Here is a 20718-nt window from a genome sequence, read left to right on the forward strand (position 1 = left end):
CTCAGTGTTACCAAGGAAACCCATATAGGAGCCTAGTGGTCTGATCCCCTGTGGCACATTGTGATTGGGCAAGAAACCTATAAAATGTATAGCTCTTCCTGCAATAAATGAGTTTGTAAGCTGTTCACCACAAGCTTGCTTCCACCCATCTCCTGGAGTCTGGGTCTTGACTCCACGCCACTTACCCTGCGTATGAGCTAGTCCAGCACAAGAGAAGCTACATCACAAAGGGTTTAGAATTGTCATTTTACAAGATAAAACCAACTTTAGTGTAATAGCTTTCATAGTTTTCAAAATGTTGTGAGCCCTTTGGTCTTTGAAGTTTTATGAATAAGATGTTGGTGAGGGAGGTCAGTGCATTAACAGATAAAGGCAGAAAAACTTTGAGTGAAAGGGGTCTGGGTCTTAACAGCCCAAGAGTTGGCCAAGCCACCTACTGTGACAATTTTAGGGAAATGTCTTGGAAGTTGGAGACCTTCATCATGTGAACAATGAAGCTTGAAACTCATCCATTCTGTGTTTACTTATGATTTTAGGACACTACTCAAATTAGGGTTCCAGTAGGTAGACTGAGCATCTTGAAAAACCCTCAGGAAAACACAGCATCTGGACTGACTGGGGCAGAGCCAGGGATGACCTCTACTAGAGGAGAGTGACTGCCCCAAGGTCAGCTATGTTTTTATCTGTAAGAGCAGAGACAATGAAATCCTCAATGGAGACTTGTGTCCTTAGCACAGTTGCTGGCCCCAAACCATCCATAAAATATTAGCTGTTAGTTATTACTACAGCTTCTGCTACTAGTGGAATGATTTCCTTCTATGACCACCATTCCTACTGACATCAGTTTGTATGATGATAGTTCTGCTGCTGCTGTTTTCCCCCCAGACTCCCAAAGTGTATAAGATGGGAATCAAAAGCGAACGAGTGACCACCAACTCCTTATTGTGGTTTTCGTTTAGCTTCTGGAGTTCAAACTTCATTGTTTATAAATGGAATAATGATAATGGAATACAAAGCACAGTGTTTAGCATGGAGTAACTACTGACCATATAGCATCTCACAGCAATTCTGTGGGGTGAGTACTTTCATCATGCCTCTTTTGTAGCTCAGGAAACTGAAGTCTAGAGAGGTCAGTTAAATTGTTCAAGGCCATAGAGCTAACAAGTAAAAGAGTAGGGCTCTGTATTAGTCATTTTTTCATTGCTACAACAAAATACCTGGTACTTTTTACTTTATAAAGAAATGAGGTTCATTTAGCTCACAGTTTTGGAGGCAGGAAGTGCAAATAGCTTGGGGTAAGGGCCTACCTGGCTATATCATGTCATGGTGGACGTCATCATGGCAGGAGCATGTGCAAGAGGGATAGACCAGATGATGAAACAGGAAGTCAGAAGGCAACACAGGGATTTGGCTAACTCTTTAATAACAGCCTGCTCTCATGAGCGCTAACTCAAGGTCCCATGAAAACTACCTTAATCCCTTTCAAGGACATTTCTCCAATGACCTAACCAACTCTCACTAGACTCCACCTCTTAAAAGTCCCACCACTTCTACACCTCACAGTGGGGAACAAGCTTGTAATACCTGAACTCTTGGGGAACACACTCAAACATAACCACAGTAGGCTCCAAAGTTTGGTGCTGTTCTGTTTATATTAGGCTTATTTTTGGATTTCATACAGGAAAGGTTAAGAGTAATGGAGGTAGTGATGTTAAGCACCTGACCCCAACTGCAAGTTAAAGATCACCTACTCAGAGACCCTGTACTGTGTGTGTTGAGGAGTCCTGGCAGTGGGTAGTTGCTGATTAACAAGCAGGGGCAGGCAACCAAAAGCAGGAAGAAGAAAGGTATTTGAATGCTCGAGATAGCTTCTAGCAGAAGGGGGTCACTTGTTTAGATGAGAACTCCTCAGAGTTGGCTGTTGGAAGACCCCCAAGCACCACGGTAGCGCCCATGGTACTCCAGAAAGCAATAAAAAATTTGAAAACTAGTGGGGAAGGGGGGAGGGATATTTGGTGGGTGCCTATCAGGCCAACCACGCAGGTAGAATCAATAGAAGTTTTGATTGTCCAGAGTTCTGTCAGCACTTGTCATGGAACCATCTCATGAACATACCACAGGATGCACACTTTCCACTGGAGTCTCACATTACATGGAACCCCTTGTTCCCTAGAGAAAAAGCAGACGTCAGAGTGTCTGACATAAAATAGAGGCTCCTGGTGGCCAGTCTCATTGTTCTGTGGTTACTTGTGAACTCTGTAGTCAGTGAATAATTCAAAACAGACACTGTCATGCATTATTCAGCAAACCAAACCTGTGATACAAAGCGTGGAGACCACATCTCCTGCAGGGAATTTGCTGCCTTTGATTGTTTGTACATTTCCTTCTTCCAAATTCCCAAATATTCAGTTTCAAGATTATCTGCTGATCTGAATGACTGTTTTATTAATGTTTCTATTAAATTGTATTGACACAGTTATTTTCGGTGTGTTCACATATCTTTCAAACACCTCACATGATGGGCAACCCATGAACATTCCTGTTGAATTTACTAAGTTGTCCCAAGTGGGCCTGACATTTCAGTTATTCTGATTACATGGATCCATATTTAGGCAAAACTCTTGCTGCTTCATGTTCTATCTCAGAAAGGAAAATTTTAGTTGACTGATCTTTCAGTTTAGGTATTTTTTAGTGAAAAACATCAGAAATGAAAATTTTGACATTCAAAAAACTTTTGCCAATAAGCAGGCTGTAAAGTATTTATGCAGCCAATTGGACAGTATCCTATACCATTATAGACCAATGGATTTACAGATATGCTATTAAAAAATAAAACAAACTCTAGGTACCTGGGTCATTTCCATACATGCTACTTTTGTTTCCTGAATGATTATACTGAAAAAAGAAAGACGAGTAACTAGTATTAGTTTTCTGGGGCTGCTGTAACAATTTATCACAAACTGAGCCCTTAAAGCAGCAGAAATGTATTTATTCTCTGAAAGTTCTGGAGGCCAGAGCCTGAGATCCAGGTAGCCGCTCCCTCTGAAGGCAGTGGTGTGCACTCCTCCCTGGCCTCTTCCAGCTTCTGGTGGTGTGAGGCCTTTGCTGGCTTGTGGCTGCATCAAGTCTGGTCTTGCTGCATCTTCACATGGACTTCTCTTCACTCTCTGACTCCCTGTATCTTATTTTCTGTGTCTCTTTTAAAGGGCAACATGCCATTGGATATAGGGTCCACTTGACTAACTCAGGATGATCTGATTTCAAGATTCCTAACCACATTACATTGGAAGTGACCCTCCCTCCTCCCCGCCCACCTTTTTTTCCAAGGTAATGTCACGTTCACAAGTTTCAGAGGCTAGGATGTGGACATTCTTTTCAGGAGCCACCACTCAACCCGTATTACACAATGACACTTTATCACTAATCATTTCACTTGGAATGTACGTCAACTATTCAATAATGTCACTTTTATCTTATTCGTCATACAACCTACGAATTCACTAAAACTTATTTAATAGAACCAAGAAGTTGGCTTTCCTTTATAAGTTCATTTCAACCAAAATAATCTATACTGAGAATACGTGCACACGCAATTTTAAAGTGGCACATCTTTTACAAATAGATTTTGTTTTAGGCAAATGAGTTTTGGAATGGACCAGCTAGCTACTTCCCCAAGAGCTGTGTTCAAAGTTGAGAAATTTGTGCTTGCAAATCAGGGGTAATCACCACTAGGTGGCAGTCTTGGCTAATTAGAGAGCTCTCATCTCTTGCCCAGTGGTTTCTGCAGGAGGTGATTGCTGAGACCATTATTCAACAAGGTAGTTTTTGCTTTCCTTTAAGTACAGCCCAGTTCAAACACTAAAATAAATATGAGTAAATGTATACTCCACAGGAAGAGAAATAATGGAGTTAAACCAAAATGCAAGGGAAACAGAATTCCCAGGCACTTTGAGATACCTTCTTCAGTTTTAATTTTGGGTTAAGGTTGTAATCATAAATCCAGGTTACCTTACCTACGTCTGTTCCCATTTTTGGTTGTAGTGATTCTTTTCCTTGGCTGCACGTTGGAATCCTCTGGGAAGTTTTAAAGGATACCTGAATGCCTGGGTGCTCCATGAGAGAATTTGATTTGCCTGGGCATTGGGAGCAAATGCTGAAATGATCCAAGGTTCGTAGGAGGGTATGAGAAGCCATACTGCCGAATAAGCAGACATGGCGGGTGGAGGGAAGATGCAGTGAGAGGGGAAAGTCTTAACAGGTAGCAGCAGCTGCTGAGACGGTAGATGCCAAGGTGGGGTATGCTGTGACACCCTAGGGACAGCTATTGTTGAGTGAGACCACTCACAATTTGGGGGCTCCTGTGGAATTCACTCTTCTCTAAGTGCCCCAAGTACCCACCCAGCAAGACTTACAATGTGGGACAGGAATTCTGTTTCTTGCAACCACAAGAACAGGACATTGTGGACCTCCACCAAGTGGGTCTTAGAGGCTCTGAGTTTTCGCCCGTTAGGATCCCTCCAGCTGTGGGGGATCTGGGAACCTGAGCGTGGTGGGTGGACCAGGCCTCCCCCCATGCCGAAAGCTATGGTGAACTGCAGCCCTACTCTTGAATTCAGATCCAGACACAGAAGAGTCAGAGAAATGGTCCTCAACTAAGACCTTGCCTGATATGAAATTATGTTTCTGTTAAAGATTCCTAAAAGCATTTGTATGTTTCTTTTAAACAAGAACTTTTATAAGGTCACATTATACAGAGCATCATAAGAAGAATCTTGTCAGAAGAGGAAATGGAACGCAGCCTCCCACTTTGTTAAAATTGTGTTTTTTGTGGCTGCCTATCCCCCTGTCAGGTGGGAACGCAGTGATGAAGAGGAATGGTTCTTTCTCAGCCAAAGAGGGATAATGCCCTGATAGCTAAGAAATGGAAGTACCTTTTTATTCATTCCTTGTCTAGAATGGGGTCATAGGCACACTTTTCTATAGGAAAAGAGGAGAATCAGAGTCTTTTTCAGTCATTTTCAACCTAGACAGCATGATCAATTCCCTTTTACAAACGCTGATGTTGGGTTCTATCTATGGCAAATTTTCATTTGATGAGTGTGGGGGATAACTTGGGAATTGGGATTTTTTTTTTTTTTTAAACTAAGGTAATATTACCTTACTGCCAAGGTTGAGACCAAATGTGGAAACTGTTGGGCTCAGAACAGTCATGCAATGTCCAAAAGGAGGATCAGCACAGCACCTGAACTTTGGTGCCCCTGTGGCTGTTTGCACGATGCTTGGCAAGTGCAGACTCACTGATTTAAATTCTTTCTGAATACTAGAAGCATTAAATAGCAACGATCCTCTCGACCCCCAACCTTACCAAATAGCACTTCGGTGAGCAATAGAACTGAGAGAATGGTTTGGAAAAATATTCTCGGTATATTGCAGGTGTTTATCATCAAAATGGAATCACATTTCCAAGTTTTTGTTTGGAAAGCTGGCATTCAGAAAGGTGTCAGAGAGGTTTCGTGGTGTAGTTCGTCGCTTCAAGTTACCACGATTTGTTTCATTCATGTAAGCGTATTAGATGATGATTAGCCACAAAACGTAAAATGGTTAAGTTTGTTAGAAATGGAAACACCAAGTTAAAAACTTAGTTAAGTTAGTTAACAAAGGCAGTGAGTTGACAGTGCCATATTGGTATGTAACCTTTATTGCATTAGGTCTGTGTTTAACAATAATGACAAGAATGCTTCATTTAGGTTCTACTGGAATTTTCCAGGGTATTATCTTTCTGTCCAAGAGCGTGGCATTTAGTGAGTTTAGTCTCTGGGTGCAAACCCTTGTGGTTGCTCTGAAGCTGTCTTTACTAAGCAGGGCCCTGTCTACCTTTTTGAAAATTGATTTTTTTTTTTAGTTATATGTAACATTAGGATACATTTTGACCTAAAGACAAAGGCATGGACTATAATTTGATCTAATTCCTTCCTGATCTAATTCCTTCTAATTCCCCAGCACTCCCTGTTCTTCCCCTGCTCCTCCCCCTTCCCCTCCCCCTGTTCCTCTCCCTCTACTGATATTTATGCAGTTTATTTATAGTTTTCTTAATTAGTGTCTTGTGGATGTGCTTGATGTTGGGATTCACTGTGCTATTTTCATGTATGTACACATGAAAGTTTGGTCAGATCATTCTGCTGTTCTTCGCTTTTCCTGTCCCCTCAATCCACCTTCATCTACTCTACTAATATCTTTCCTCTATTTTGATGAAATTCCCGCTGCCTTTTTTCCTTTCTCTCTCTTACCTATCCCCTTATTTTTGGATTAACTTCTACGTATCAGAGAAGACATTTGATTTTTGGGGGCTGACTTATTTCACCTAGCATGATATTCTTCAGTTCCATCCATCCATCCAGTAGGCCATAATTTCATTCTTCTTTAAGGCTGAGTAATATTCCATTGTGTTATATATACCACATTTTCTTTATCCATTCATCTGTTGAAGGACATCCAGGTTGATTCCATAGTTTGGCTGTTGTGGATTGTGCTGCTATAAATATTGATGTGGTTGCATCATGGTAATATGCTGATTTTAAATCTTTTGGATATATACAGAGGAGGGGGATAGTTGGATCAAATGTAGTAGTTTGATCCTAGTTTTCTATTCCTAGTTTTTTGAGGAATCTCCATACTGCTTTCTGGAGTAGCTGGTTTACATTTATTCAGGGTGAGTTTGCAGACTTGCCTGTTATAGGCTGGAACAAATGTATAAGGACTTGCTGTTACTTGTAAGACTTTCCCCTATTCATCTAATCCATATGTTGCATGTTATGTGCCAAACTTGACATCTTTTAGTGTCAAGGAAAAGATACAATCTTGAATTTACTTCTCACTCTCTGGAAAAATTAGTGAACAATGTAGATTTCAGTGATGCATTTGTAGAGGATAAACAGGACAATTTTACACCTCAGGAAAATTTCATGAAATGTCCCTTTCTGGTGTCCTCGCTTCCATACCCCGTGGCCTGTGCCAAGAAGTCATCTTCTTTGCTTCTCCTTGAAGGTCCCATCTTTTCAGTTTTCATTTGGCCATCATCATTTCTCCCCTCCAAGTGAAAAGCAATTGAGCTTTGTCCCAAAACAGCCAAACTTGCATCTTTAGATAGCGGTAGGGCATTCAAAACAAGCAGAGCAGAACAGAACAGGAGAGTTGCCAGATTTGAGAAATAAAAATATTGCCAATATTGCATGGGACATTCTTATGCTACAAACTAATTTGATGTTCAGCCAAACACATTTGTGTTTTGCCTGACACTCGTAACCTTCAGATTTTCTGGACTCCTATTCTCAAGATTTACTGGAGGCAAAAACTGATGATTATCATCGAAATTTACTGAGATAGGGTTTTGCTTTATTTTTAAATTTTTAATTGACAAATAATAATTGCATGTATTTATGGTGTTCAATGGGATGTTCTGGTATCTGTGTACATTGTGGAATGATTAAATCAAACTCATTAACACACCCATCACCTCATCCATTTTGGGGGTGTGAACATTGCAAACTACTCTTAAGCAATTTTAAAGTAGACATTACATTATTATTAAAAGTATAGTCACCGTGCTGTGCAACAGATCCTAGAAGCTTACTCCTTTCTAAATGAAACTTGTACCCATTGACCCAAATCCCCTCATCCCATCAACCCCCTTTCCTGAGCCTCTGGTAAGCATCCTTCTGAGTTCAGCTTTTTCAGAGTTCATATATACCATGAATGGAGGTTCCTCAAAACACTCAAAGTAGAATTGGCCCACATTCCAGCAATGTTGTGTAGGTGTATATAGAAAGGAAAGGAAATCAGGACACCCAGGAGAGATCTGCACTCCTTGTCCATGCAGCATAGCATTAGCCCAAGTGTCCATGAACCCATGAAGGGATAAGAAAACATGGTACTGTCTGTATGTGATGGAATTCTATTCTGTCTTAGAAGAATAGGAAATCCTGCCTTTTGGGACAACATGGATGAGACTGGAGGACATCATGCTAGATGAAATGAGGCTCAGGGTTTGCTTTTTAGTAGTTTCATGTTTAGCACTGTGTTATGGTTTTTTTTTTTTTTTTTTTTGGTGTGTTTGTTTGTTTATTTATTTATTTATTTATTTAATCTTGTTTGCCCTTCATCAAATTCCATTGAAAATTGGACCCGTTCAGTCTGACCTCTCTCTTTCAGAAGTGAGAACATGCCACGAGGAATATTCCCTGTGTTCAATCTGAACCGGTGGTTCTGGTCCTCTCGCTCTGCTTTAACCTTTGACTTTCTGCATAGGCTTGGATAATCCAGTGATACCAAATTAAGAATCGTAAAATTCAGTTAGAGAACATTGGTATTTTATCTATGTACATTTAAGATTGGTATATTGGATATCAATTTTGGGCTCTTTTTTTTTTTCAGTATTAACCACTGCATATGTGGTAAATGTAGAAACATTTTAAGTATGTTATGGGGCCACAGCTGCTTCTGAAATTGTCTTTGAAAATGGAGATCATAATCATTAGACATGGAGATTTACTTTTCAGACTTGTGTTCAGATGTTTTGGCAGGACAGCAAGAAAAAGCTTGAGTTTAAGATTTTCGTAAGCTTTTCTTTCAGAAGTGGACTTTGGTCCAGATCTCATCAAGTGATAGTCCGAATTCTTATGAGGGCTTAACATAAACATAGTCAGAATCACTAAGTGAAAACATGTTATCAATCACCACTTTAAAGTGTTGACATCAGAAGCTCAGAGTTTGTGATCTAGGCATGCTCTGAATTTCAGCAAGGATCCTCTTGAGTGAGTTTTGGAAGTTAAAAAACTTATTTTGATCAATTACAATGTCATCTTTGATTAAGGAGGTGAATTTGCCCAATGTGTAAAGTACCAGCAACAAGTAGGTATTTAGGTTCCTACTAATGTGAGTCACTGATTTATCTTTCACAAATCAGTACAAAGGGTTACTTTGTCTATATGTTGATAAGCTGTGATTAAACACAAGAGAAACTCACAACATGTTTTTGTACTCATGTGGCTGGGCCGTAATACCATCTCTGGGCTAAAGGACTGGAGGGCTGTTCCACATGAGGCCAGCATGTGGGGTGGCGTCCTTGCCTTGGTAGAGTTCACTGTTTGGCCTGGCCTTCTGGATGCATGTTAAACTGGATTTTGGCAGAACACCTAGAGCTGATCAGTCTCTCATGAGTGGACTTGTTAAGTAAGCTCATGGGGCTGAGTGAAATGGGAATGTCGCTGCCTATCTTTCCAGCCTCTGTCCGCCTCTTGCCCACTGTTCCTTCTTGGTCAGGCACAGGAATTTTCTTTGGCTTCTTGAATCTCCCTTGCTCTTGAATCGCTATGCATTTACTGACATGCTCTTATTTTTTCTAATGACATTCTCTTCTATTTTCTTTGCCCCAGTGCCCCATTCTACCTACCTACCTACCTACCTATCTACACACGTGTGCACGCGGACACACACACACACACACACACACACACACACACTGGTAACCTGTGCTTGCTCTCTCATTCAGGTTTCATCTGAATTGTTCTTTCCTCTTGGAAACCTTCATGGATGCCTTCCCTGCCCCTGCCCCTGGCCTCGTTTATGTTAATCCCCATGGTTGGTAACTTCTCATGTGTCACACTAATGCTTATATTCACTCGGTAACCTCTATAAGGACGGATACATCCTAATGCTAGATGACTTCCTAGTGGTTGTGGGACTGATGTGGGAGCTCTGGTCTCAGTTCTATGGATATTCCCACTTCATACTAGTCATCAAGTGGGCATCTCTGATGCTGTCTGTAATTCTTAAGAATGATTGGCTTGTTTCCTCTTTTTGAATGTGCACGCAATGATTTCTGCCCATGCTCAAACAGAGAAAGGAAGTAGTATATGCTATCAGGATTTGGGTTTGTGATTATTTGCACAAATCAGAGCCTCTGGGACTGAACAGCATCTGACATCGGTAGCCTCCTGCCCTGGATGGGCTCAGGCATAGAGAGCTTGACACCGGCTAGTTGAAGAGATTGGGCATTATACAGTTTACCAGCTGGACATGTAATTAATTTGCTGGGGGAAAAAAAAGAACTCTTAAAAGACTTCTTCAGTGACTTCCTTTAGTGCTTCTTACCTGGATGAGATAAATTGCCTGTGTCAGTTTCCCCATCGGTTTGCTTTCAATGGCACATTTTCATTTGAAAACTTTCTATACAATGTAGTGAGAACAGCAGGAGCCTGGGGTTCTTGGAATCACAGTTCTACCCTTTCTTTTTTTGCGACGCTGGTGGAACCCAGGGTCTCATACACACTTGGCAAACATTCTATCACCGAGCTGCATCCCCAGATACCCCACTTGGTTTTTTGATTTTGAGACAGAGTCTCTCCAAGTTGCCCAGCCTGGTCTTGACTTGGTACTCTTCCTTCCTCCTGTGTAGCTGGGATTACAGACACAGACCACCGTGCTGGGCCCTCATTCCACAGTTACTGTGTGTATAATCACGGACAAGTGACATCAGCATCTATGCCTGTTTCTGCCTTTGTGAAGTGGGAGGACAATGGCTCTCACTTGTGAGGCTTAGAGATAATCCATGCCAAGTCTTTAGTGCAGCTCTGGGCACAGGAGATGCACTTATTGAGTTGTCACCCATTTTGGTAAAATGGAATCAGTAACACCACCAGGGTTGCTGTGAGGGTCAGAGGAGAGAACGTGCGGATGCTGTGCTCTGCGTCTGGCCCACGTAGCTGTCCCTTTCTTCCATTTCCACTTCACACAGTGATGTGTTTTCCTGAAAACCAGAGTCATCTTCCTTCTTGCTCAGATATTTCTGAGAACACAACACGTTTTCTTGTTTTTCTAATTATTTCTTTTCCTTCCACTGGAAAGTGATCATTATTGCACTGATGTTACAATGACCAGCCATAATCCACACCCTGTGGTTTTGCCCGTTTCTTCATCCTTTCCACTGTCATGTATTCCTTGTGACCATCTTGGTCTCCAGTGATTCGGAGCTATTTTATCTGTGGGTCTCATCCACATTACTTAGTTCTCTGCAGTTCCAAAGACAACAAAACCTACTCTTTTTCTCCCCCCATCTTTTCTATCATCTGGTGAATCTATGTGCTCCTAAATTTTTAAACATGTTCCATTTTCAGTTTTATCTTTGATTGCTTTACAGAAGATAACACTGACAATTCATTTGGTTTTCAATATGGTTCCCTTTAAGCAGATCACATTTAAATTCTGAGGCCTCTAGGACAATTCCAGATCAAACTCTCGCTATGTTTCATCAAATGGAAAAGTAAGAGCTGTATGGAAGAGTCTTTTTATATAACACTAGCAACAATATTTATATCTGTGATGTTAAAGATGTTACTTGCAAGTATCTTTTACTTACTCTAGTACATTTGTTTTGATTGAATGTTCTTTCCCTTTATAAATTTTGGTCAATACATTCAGTTACCAAAAGCCTTTGCCAGCTTTATAGTTCATTTCCCAGGAGAGGGTTCATTTTCCCATTTCAACTTGAATTTTTAAAAATTTTATTTTTTAAAAGAAAGTTACCAAGAACCAGCCTGCCCACTTTTCCATCTGTATTTGTGTTGGTTCCTTTCTCTAATGAAGCTTATGACGCTGGCTTCCAGGAATTGTTAGGAGGAACTGCTGTCTCTTATGGAGTTATTCCTTGGTTCTGTGGCTGCCATGCTTTTGCTCAGAACAGCTTCCACTGCAAACAGAAGCAAGCTTGGCTGCATGGCAGGATTGTGTACAGTGGCTCTCGGAGCAGCTGTTCTCTTCTTAGCTCATGTAAGTCTGTATCCATGCTTCCTGTTAAGTACAGTTTTTTTTTTTTTTTTTTTTTTGTGGTGTTGGGGATTGAACCCAGGGCCTTGTGCATGGGAGGCAAGCACTCTACCAACTGATCTATCTCCCCAGCCCCTGACAATAATTTTTTATGACAATTTAAAAAAAATGTTTAGGTCATTGGCTTTTTCCAATTCCATCTGGAAAGGAACTTTTTTTTTTTTTTCTTTATAAATTTTGTATTTTTTCCCATCCTAAATTCAATGAAAAAAGTGAAAGAAAGTCATACAAATATTCAGTGTGTTTTAATTTTGATTTTTGTCTTTGTTATCCAAGCTGCTTCTGTCAACCACTAAAAAGCCTTCCAACCATGAAGAGGTGAGTTGGGTCTCACCCACCTCCATGGTGAACCCAGAGACTCAAGAGACAGGACATTGGGGAAAGATCTTTACTGGGAACAAGATGGTAAATTGGAAGATGGTGGCTTTCAACCTTGGGGGGCTGCAGGCACAGAACTTACACAGGGATTTGGGGAGGTATACTTTCAGTTTTGGACAGGTAGGCGCCTGCTGGGTGAGTCATAAATTCCTCAGTGGTCTGCTTTTCTGATGTATGTGCCGTGGTTATCTGAAGGTCACTAAAGTTCTGGGATCTGTAACTCTAAAGATATTTTGCTGATTAGAAGGTCCCCTTTCCTTCAAGAAAGCTAACCTGCAGTTTAAGAAAAAGAACAGGGGAAGATAGCAGAAAGCAACATTTTCCAGAGAACAGATTTAACCCAGGAGGCGGCTTTAATCAGAGGAGACATCTGCAGCAAAGTTAGTGGGAGACAACATAGTGTTTAGCAACCTTCAAAAAATAGTGCTTTTAAAAATCAACCCAAAGCAATTGAGGCTAGAAGGTTTATTTGCCCTTTCTCCATGTTGCAGTCTTAAAAACTTTCTTTTTTTAAGAAAAGACTGTTACTACTATGGTCTGTATAGAAAAGTTTTGAAAATTGATTTTAATAATATTATCAGTCTTTTAATGCACAGTTATATATTTGTCAACAGAAACATGGGTAATGCTAGAGAAGTACAATTCCACAATGAGGTGCAGATTAAATCTTAATGAAAATAACTAATTTGTCCTATTGTCATGAGCGAGCTATGCCAGCAACACAGACCAGACATGTTTGTGTCTTTCCCTGGTGTCAGGATTTGTTGAATAACGAACAGTACACTCACAAACTACGTTACTTTCATCAGTTGTAATTCACAGGTACTCATGGGTCACTTGGTAGGCATGAGCTGGGCAATCACAGGTTCTTTTATTCCAATCCTAATTATTAATATTGAAAACACTCAAGTCACACATCACACAGTATACAATGATTTATATAGATTACTGGGTCCAGGTGGCAGGCAACTTCGAAGGGGTCATGCCAAGTAGGGACAGAACTGAGGCAGAACCGAGGCCCAGGGGTAGAGTCAGGAGATTGTCGACTTTGTGACCCATTCACTGGATAGTTCAATGATGGGTTGGTGTGTGACCCTGGAGTCTTAGATGACTTTCCTTTTATGTACTTTAGGTGAGGAGTTATACATGGTGAGATTGATAAGCTTATAGGCCCAGTTTCTCTGATATGGGTTTGATATGCCTTTGTATCCACATGCTTCTCATTTAATTAGGTAAGTTCACAGGTGGTCATTTTTTTTATTAATGCAATTAATTTATTTACCAGTCTGTGTGTTATGATTGTGCTGGATAGATGATTGTTGTTAACTTGTATAAAAAAATGTGGAGAGTTATTCTACCTTGGCACTTGTACGCAAAAGGGAGTAACTCATGACAAACTGCTGCTTCATAACATGGAGTAACTCAAGGTTAGACACAACCTGAAAACTGATATTCTATATGTCATGGACTAACACAGGGTGGGGCACAGCCTGCTTTCCAGGCTTATGAATAAAATGTGAATGATAATACTTTTATACTTTATTAAGCACTTAAAATTAGAACATGTGGATATTCCAACACCTCTTTGAGGCTGACAGATAAGATATTATACCATTTCACAAGTGAGAGGACTGAGATGGGGAGGCAAGATTTGCCTCAATGATGAAGCCAGAATCAGAGCTCAGATCTCCTGATCTAGATCCTGATCTAGCACCCACTCAGTTTTCAATATAACAGACATTTAACAAGCATCTAGTCAGTGGGTCAAGCACTGTGAACTAGAGACAAAGCAAAGTCCTTGTCGTATGGAGTTTCTTGTCCAGAGAATACAACATGCATGAAGACTGTAGGGAAAGTGTGAACAAGAAGCATAAGTGAATACCTCACACATTAGAGGAGATTATAAAGGCTCCTTGGATCATGTAAGGCATGAAGGTGAGTTGTCGTATGCAATTGTGGATCGGCATTTTAGACAGAAGGATTGAAATTGCTAAATGTAAGAGGCAGTGTATGTGTTAGAAAATCTTGTGTGTTTTAGGCCAGTGATTTAGGCTGAGCTCAGGAAGGTGGTTCTTCTGTTCTCATCTGGGTTTATGTTTTAGTTAGCTTTCTCGATGCTGTGATTAAAGGACCCAAGGAGCACAACTGTAGAGGAGGAGAAGTTCGAGGGCTCACGGTTTCAGAGGTTTCAACCCATAGACAGCGGGCTCCATTCCTCGGGGCTCAAGGTGAGGCTGAACATCATGGCAAAGAGTGTGGCAGAGGGAAGTGGCTCACATGGTGATCAGAAAGCAGAGACTTACCAGAATCAAATATGTATCTGTATCCATGTGCCAGATACAAATATATACCCCAAAGTCATGGCCCCAATTCCCATCTCCTCCAGGCACAACCTACCACTTCAGCTACCACTCAGTTAATCCCTATTTGGGAATTAAATCACTGATTAGATTAAGACTGTCACAACCCAATCATTTCTCCTCTGAACCTTCTTGCATTGTCTCACACATGGGCCTTTGGGGGACACCTCACATCCAAACCATAACAGCTTACTTGCATGTCTAGAGCACAGTTGGCTGCTGGTTGAGGTCATAGCATGATTTGACTTGCTCCAAGCTTCTTGTTCTCCAGCAGGCTAGCCTGGACGTGTGCTCACAGTGATAACAGAACTGCAAGAATATCAGCAGAAATGTGCACTTTTTTGATCATCTTCTTATGTAACGTTTGCTAATATTTCATTGCTCCAAGAAGTTACATGACTCAGACAAGAGTTATGGAAATATTAGTTAAAGCTACATGGCAAATGCTGTGATTATAAGAAGAGGTGACTAATTGGGACATAGTTTCAATCTATCATGGGATAAATGCTGGAAGGAAAATTGTTTTTAAAGAGCATGCCTAATTTTAAAGTTTGATTTATACTACCATATTGTCTTCCTGAAAAGTATCAATTTACATTATCAGGGCTTTGTATTAAAAGGTCCTTTGTTCTATACTTGAACCAGCACTTGCAAAATATCATTTACATATTGGTCAACTGTTAATTTATGAAGAGGTTGGATTCTTTAAAATAATGGCAGTTTTATTAAATGTATACTCTAAAGTGTACAATTTAATATTTTTGATATATTCACAAACTTGTGCAACTATCACTAGGATCAATTTTAGACCATTTTTATTACTTAAAAAAGAAACTCCATGTTCATTAGCAATTACTCTTCATTTATTCCCATGGGCATTTAAATTTAAAAAAATTCAGCAGTTTTCTTGTTATGAATTCTTTATATGTCAAGGATATTAAAGCTTGTTCCTACCATGTATTTTATAATTATCACCCAAGATTTTTTTATGATTATTCATTTCTATTTATGATATGCATAAGTTTTAGTTTTTATTTAACTACTCATATTTCTTTATTGAATAGGTATAACTTGATGTAGGTCATGTAAAGCAAAACAATGCATTTGTAGACTACTTTTCTAAACTATAGGCATACATCGAATGAACAGAATTTATTATATTCAGCTAGGAGAGGAATGAACCTAGGCTTGATTATTCCATGAAGATACAGGTCCATTCCTTTGGCTATAGTGGATATAAATATAGAGGCTCAAACTGAGGTATTTTGGACACAAGCAAGATACTTTACTAATATTATGAATATATATATAGTATCAGGCATAACTTGACTATAGTTTTGTTCTCTGTGTGTCAAGTAAAATAATTGAAATGAAGAAGGAAAATGACCAAAAAGTATAAAGTCACTCTCCTCTGAGAACACTCGGCAAATAATAATAAAATTCAATTTTATAAAGTCAAAGGAGACAATGGCAAGGATGTGATAAATGTTTGCAATGTTCTTTGAGCAGCCTTTCCATCTTAATTATCTCAGGCGGCCCTAATGAAATTATATAGTAAAGAGTTTACTCAACCGGCTTCTCATGCCCTGCTCTTTCTGAAGAAAGTTGGCCCTTGCTCTTGGGAGGCAATTTTTAAACCCTTGGGATATCCTGCATGATAAGAACAGCTTTCAAAGAGGTTGCAGCCTGGACACCAAAACATGATGCATGAAAGAAAAAACTGGTAAATTAGACCCCAAGGGATATTAAAAACTTGGCTTTATGAATACCTGTTTGAAGGGTATGAAAAGACAAAACTGTAGCCTGCGAGAAAATACTTGGAAGTCACATATTACACAAAGATTTTTATGTGGACTCTATAAAGAACTGTCAAAAGTAAAAAAATCAGTTAGACAACGACAAAAGACATGAACAAACATTTCATTGAAGAAGACATAAAGCTGGCAAACAAGCCCATGAGAATATTTCCAACATCACTAGACATCATTGAAAATGGTGTCTGCAATGAGTTGCCACAACATACCTATTGGAATAGGTAAAATATGATGACAACACCAAGTACTGGCAAGGATTCAGAGAATCTCAACTACTACCTACGTAGCATATGGCAATGTAAAATGGAACAGCCACTCTGAAGACATTTGGTAGTTTCCTATAAACAAAATCTGCAATTATCACAGAACCCAGAAATTGTACTTTTGGACATTTATTGCAGAGAAGTAAAAACATATATTTATAAAAATTCTGTTGAAAAATGTTTATAGAAATTTCACTTGTAACTGACCAAACCAGAGTCAGTCCAGATATGCTTCAGCAGGTGGATGTTAAATAAGTGGTAATAATACTACTCAACAACAAAAGAAGAGGAAGGGGTCTGGGGATATAGCTCAGTTGGCCCTGGGTTCAGTCCCCAGCACCGCAAAAAAAAAAAAAAAAAAAAAAGAAGAGGAAGATTAATGCACCCAACTTGGGTGAATCTCTAAGAAACTATGTATGCTGAGAGGAAAAAATCCATTTCTAAAGGGTTACGCACTGTATAATTCATTTTACATAGCATTTAAAAAATTACCAAATTTTAGAATTGTAAGTTAACTGGTGATTGTCAGTGATGGGTGATATAAGAAGAGGTAGGGTAAGGTGTGAGTGTTGTTATATAAAAGTAATATGAGGGATCCTTTAGGTAAAAGCTCTTCAGTATATTGGCTTTATTTGTATCCACAGACTTAGATAGGTGATACATTGTATGCTACTATCAGCATATACATATACACACAATTAAAATTGGGGAAGTCTGTTTAAGATCAGTGACTTATCAAAGTCATCATTATGACTGTGATATTATATAGGCAAAAGTATACAAGAGATCCTCTGTATTATTTTTTATAACTACATCTGAATTTACAATTATATTAATAAAAATTTCAATGAAAAAATGTTCATTTTTATTGATTTGAAATTCCAACTTTTTAACATATTAAATTTCATTATGAATTTGTGCTTATGACTGGATATTCTACTCTCTTCTACTTATTGGTCTTTTGTCTAGAACACATGGAGACTTTCAAATTGCTATTCCCAAAATGTGGATGATGTCCGTTTTGAGGTTTCATTGATCACATCATCACCTGAGGAAGATCATTACCCAAAATGGCTACAATTGGTCCTATCCAGCATGACCTTTTCCTACTCCTCCCATTAAGGGTTAGGGTCTATTTCTCTGCTCTTTACATAAGGGCCAGGTTTGTGACTAGTACTGGCCAATAGAATGGGCAGAAATCATGGTGTATGATTTCTGGGTCAAGGTCTTAAGAAGTCTTAGAGTCTCTATGTTTTCCTTCTTAGAAACAAGTCATATGTAAAGAGGCTATAATTGGATTATTAAATGATGAAAGACTAGGTGGAGAGAAGATGCTCTCAGCCCTCCATCTATCTTTTCTGTGGCTTAGACATGTAGGTAAGGGTGTCTTGAACACATGAACTGAGTTAATGAACATGAAAACCTTTTCTAGGGAGTAAGGAACTTTTCCTATCCAAGGACACTTACACTGTTTGACATAGAGGACCACCTAAGTAAAAATGAGGATGGGGAGGAGAAAAAAGGGAAAGAAAGGACAGATGGGAAAATGGGATTCAGAGAAGAGAGAAAATGGCACAAAATCGTGATGACACACGATGAACGTGTTCGTTTTCACTGCTGTGACAAAAATGCCTGACAAGAACAACTTAGAGGAGGATAAGTTTATTTTGTGCTCATGATTTCAGATTTAGTCCGTGATGGGCCATCTGCATTTCTCTGGGCCCAGAGTGAGGCAGAACATTGTAGTGGAAGGACATGGAGGAGGAGTGCTGCTCAGTGCACAGTGGCCAAGAAACAGGGTTGTGGTGGTGGGGGAAGGGGCTGTAGGGAAGACAAACTCTTCCAGGGTGTGCCCACAGTGACCCACCTCCTCCAGCCGCACGCCGCCTGCCTGCAGTTACCGCTCAGTCCATTTTAACTAGGATGGACTGATTAGGGTACAGCTCTTACAATCCAATCATTTCAGCTCTGAACATTCCTGTATTCATATGCTAGCTTTTGGGCGGACACCTCACATCCAAACCATAGCAGTGAGTGATGGGGAAAGAAGAGAGATAAGGAGAAGGGAAGAATCAGTGAGAGACATGATAGAATGCATTGAAAAGGAGAGAGGGATAGCTGAAGGCAAAAAGATGGGGTAATATGGAGAGAAGTTTGATAAAATGGATAAAAGTACTCTCAACGAGTACTTCCATCTTCTGTTTGTCCTGAGGATTACAGGGAAAGTTTCATTTTGCCCTTGAAACTTTGTCACTTAAGGGAATTACTTGAAGCTTAGAAATTTAGGATGGAAGTAGAATAATTAAATGATCCAACAATCCCACTACTGGGTATATATTAAAAAATCTTGAAATTAGTACCCAAATATGTAATCAACCTAAGTGTCCATCAGCAGATGATGAATAAAGAAAACGTGGCATATATACACAATGGGATGCAATTTGGCCATAAAATGAAGGAAATCCTGCATTTGACAACGTGGATGAACCTGGAGAACATTATGCTAAGTGAAACAAGCCAGAGAGAATTAAAAACACCACATGATTTTTTATATATAGAATCTAAAAAAGTTGAACTCTGAATCAGAGATCAGGATGGTAGTTACTAGGAAGTAGTAAAGATGTAGGTTAAAACACATAAAATTTTCAGTTAGGAGAAACAAATCCAAGAGATCTATTGTACAACATGGTGACTGTAGTTAATAATAATGTATTGTGTATGGTACTTGAAAATTGCCAATAAAATAGATTTTGGGTGTTTTTACCATAAATAAATAATGGGAGGGAATATATATGCTTATTAGCTTGATTCTGCCATTCTACCCTATATACATATATTAAAACACTATCCTGTATACCATAAATTTATACAATTTTTGTCAATTAAAATAAGAAAAAAAGACTTAGAACAATTCTTTTGTACTGTTGAGAATGTTTTCAAGCTTAACCATTTTTTAAAATAAAAATTTTCATGGAACTCTGCAGGTCTTTTTATAAGTAAAATGTTATTTTGATTTGGGGAATTTTCTTTAGAACTTTAATAATGTCTCATAGATACAAAATCCTGATTTTACCTTTGTTGAATAAAGAAGCAAATTCACTAGCCAGGCTTTTGAAAATCTCTTCGGTATCAAACATTGGTGACCTTGATACTTGGGAAGTATCAAGATACTTGAGATTCTGTTTTATGTTCTACTCATAAGGGTCCTTCCTTCATAACCAGATACCCTCCCATGCCAAAGGTATTCTCGAGTCCGTTGTGAGAGTTGTCTGCCTTTCCTGAGTCATCCCATTCCCTTTTCCCTGAGGCTTGATTTTGTCCTGCTGTCACCTTCCCATGAGCTCAGGTATGGACCCCAGGTAGTGGATTATGATTGGTCTGAGGCAATAATGGTGAACCCATTCCTTTTTGCAGATATTGATTTAGGTCTGGTTGTGTGACTAAGTCTAGCCAACAGGACATGGAAAGACAACACCTGAAGAGCTTTTGGAAATTTCCTTGCTAAAAGCAATTGAGATGCAGAAGGAGATTTACTTCTTAACTAGATATTATTTCTGGAGCTGATGGTTGTTGCTGTTGCTGCAGCCATGTCTGGACTGCAGAGGGAGTCACATGACATGAGGGCACACAAGGGTGACAAAGCTGAAGTAGGAGGGCACCATGGTCCCTGATGGCATTGTTCATCTGCCAAATTAAAGAACCCCACATTGGTCTTCACAAACTTCTTGTCACTTGGATATTCTACGACTTGCATGAAAAACATTTTAATGGACACCGCTAATGCTTATAGGAAACAAATGAATGACATGGAGAGAGAGAGAGAGAGAGAGAGAGAGAGAGAGAGAGAGAGAGAGAGACAGAAAAGAAGAAGAAGGAGGAGGAGGAGGAGGAGGAGGAGGAGGAGGAGGAGGAGGAGGAGGAGGATCAAGAATAAATAACTACAGTTCACAGTCTCTCCTCTCCTCTTACCACAATTGTGCAAACTTCTCTCAGAATAGGATTAGACACAGCAGCCTACAAGTG

Source organism: Sciurus vulgaris, assembly GCF_902686455.1.
Source record: "Sciurus vulgaris genome assembly, chromosome: 10".
NCBI lineage: Eukaryota > Metazoa > Chordata > Mammalia > Rodentia > Sciuridae > Sciurus > Sciurus vulgaris.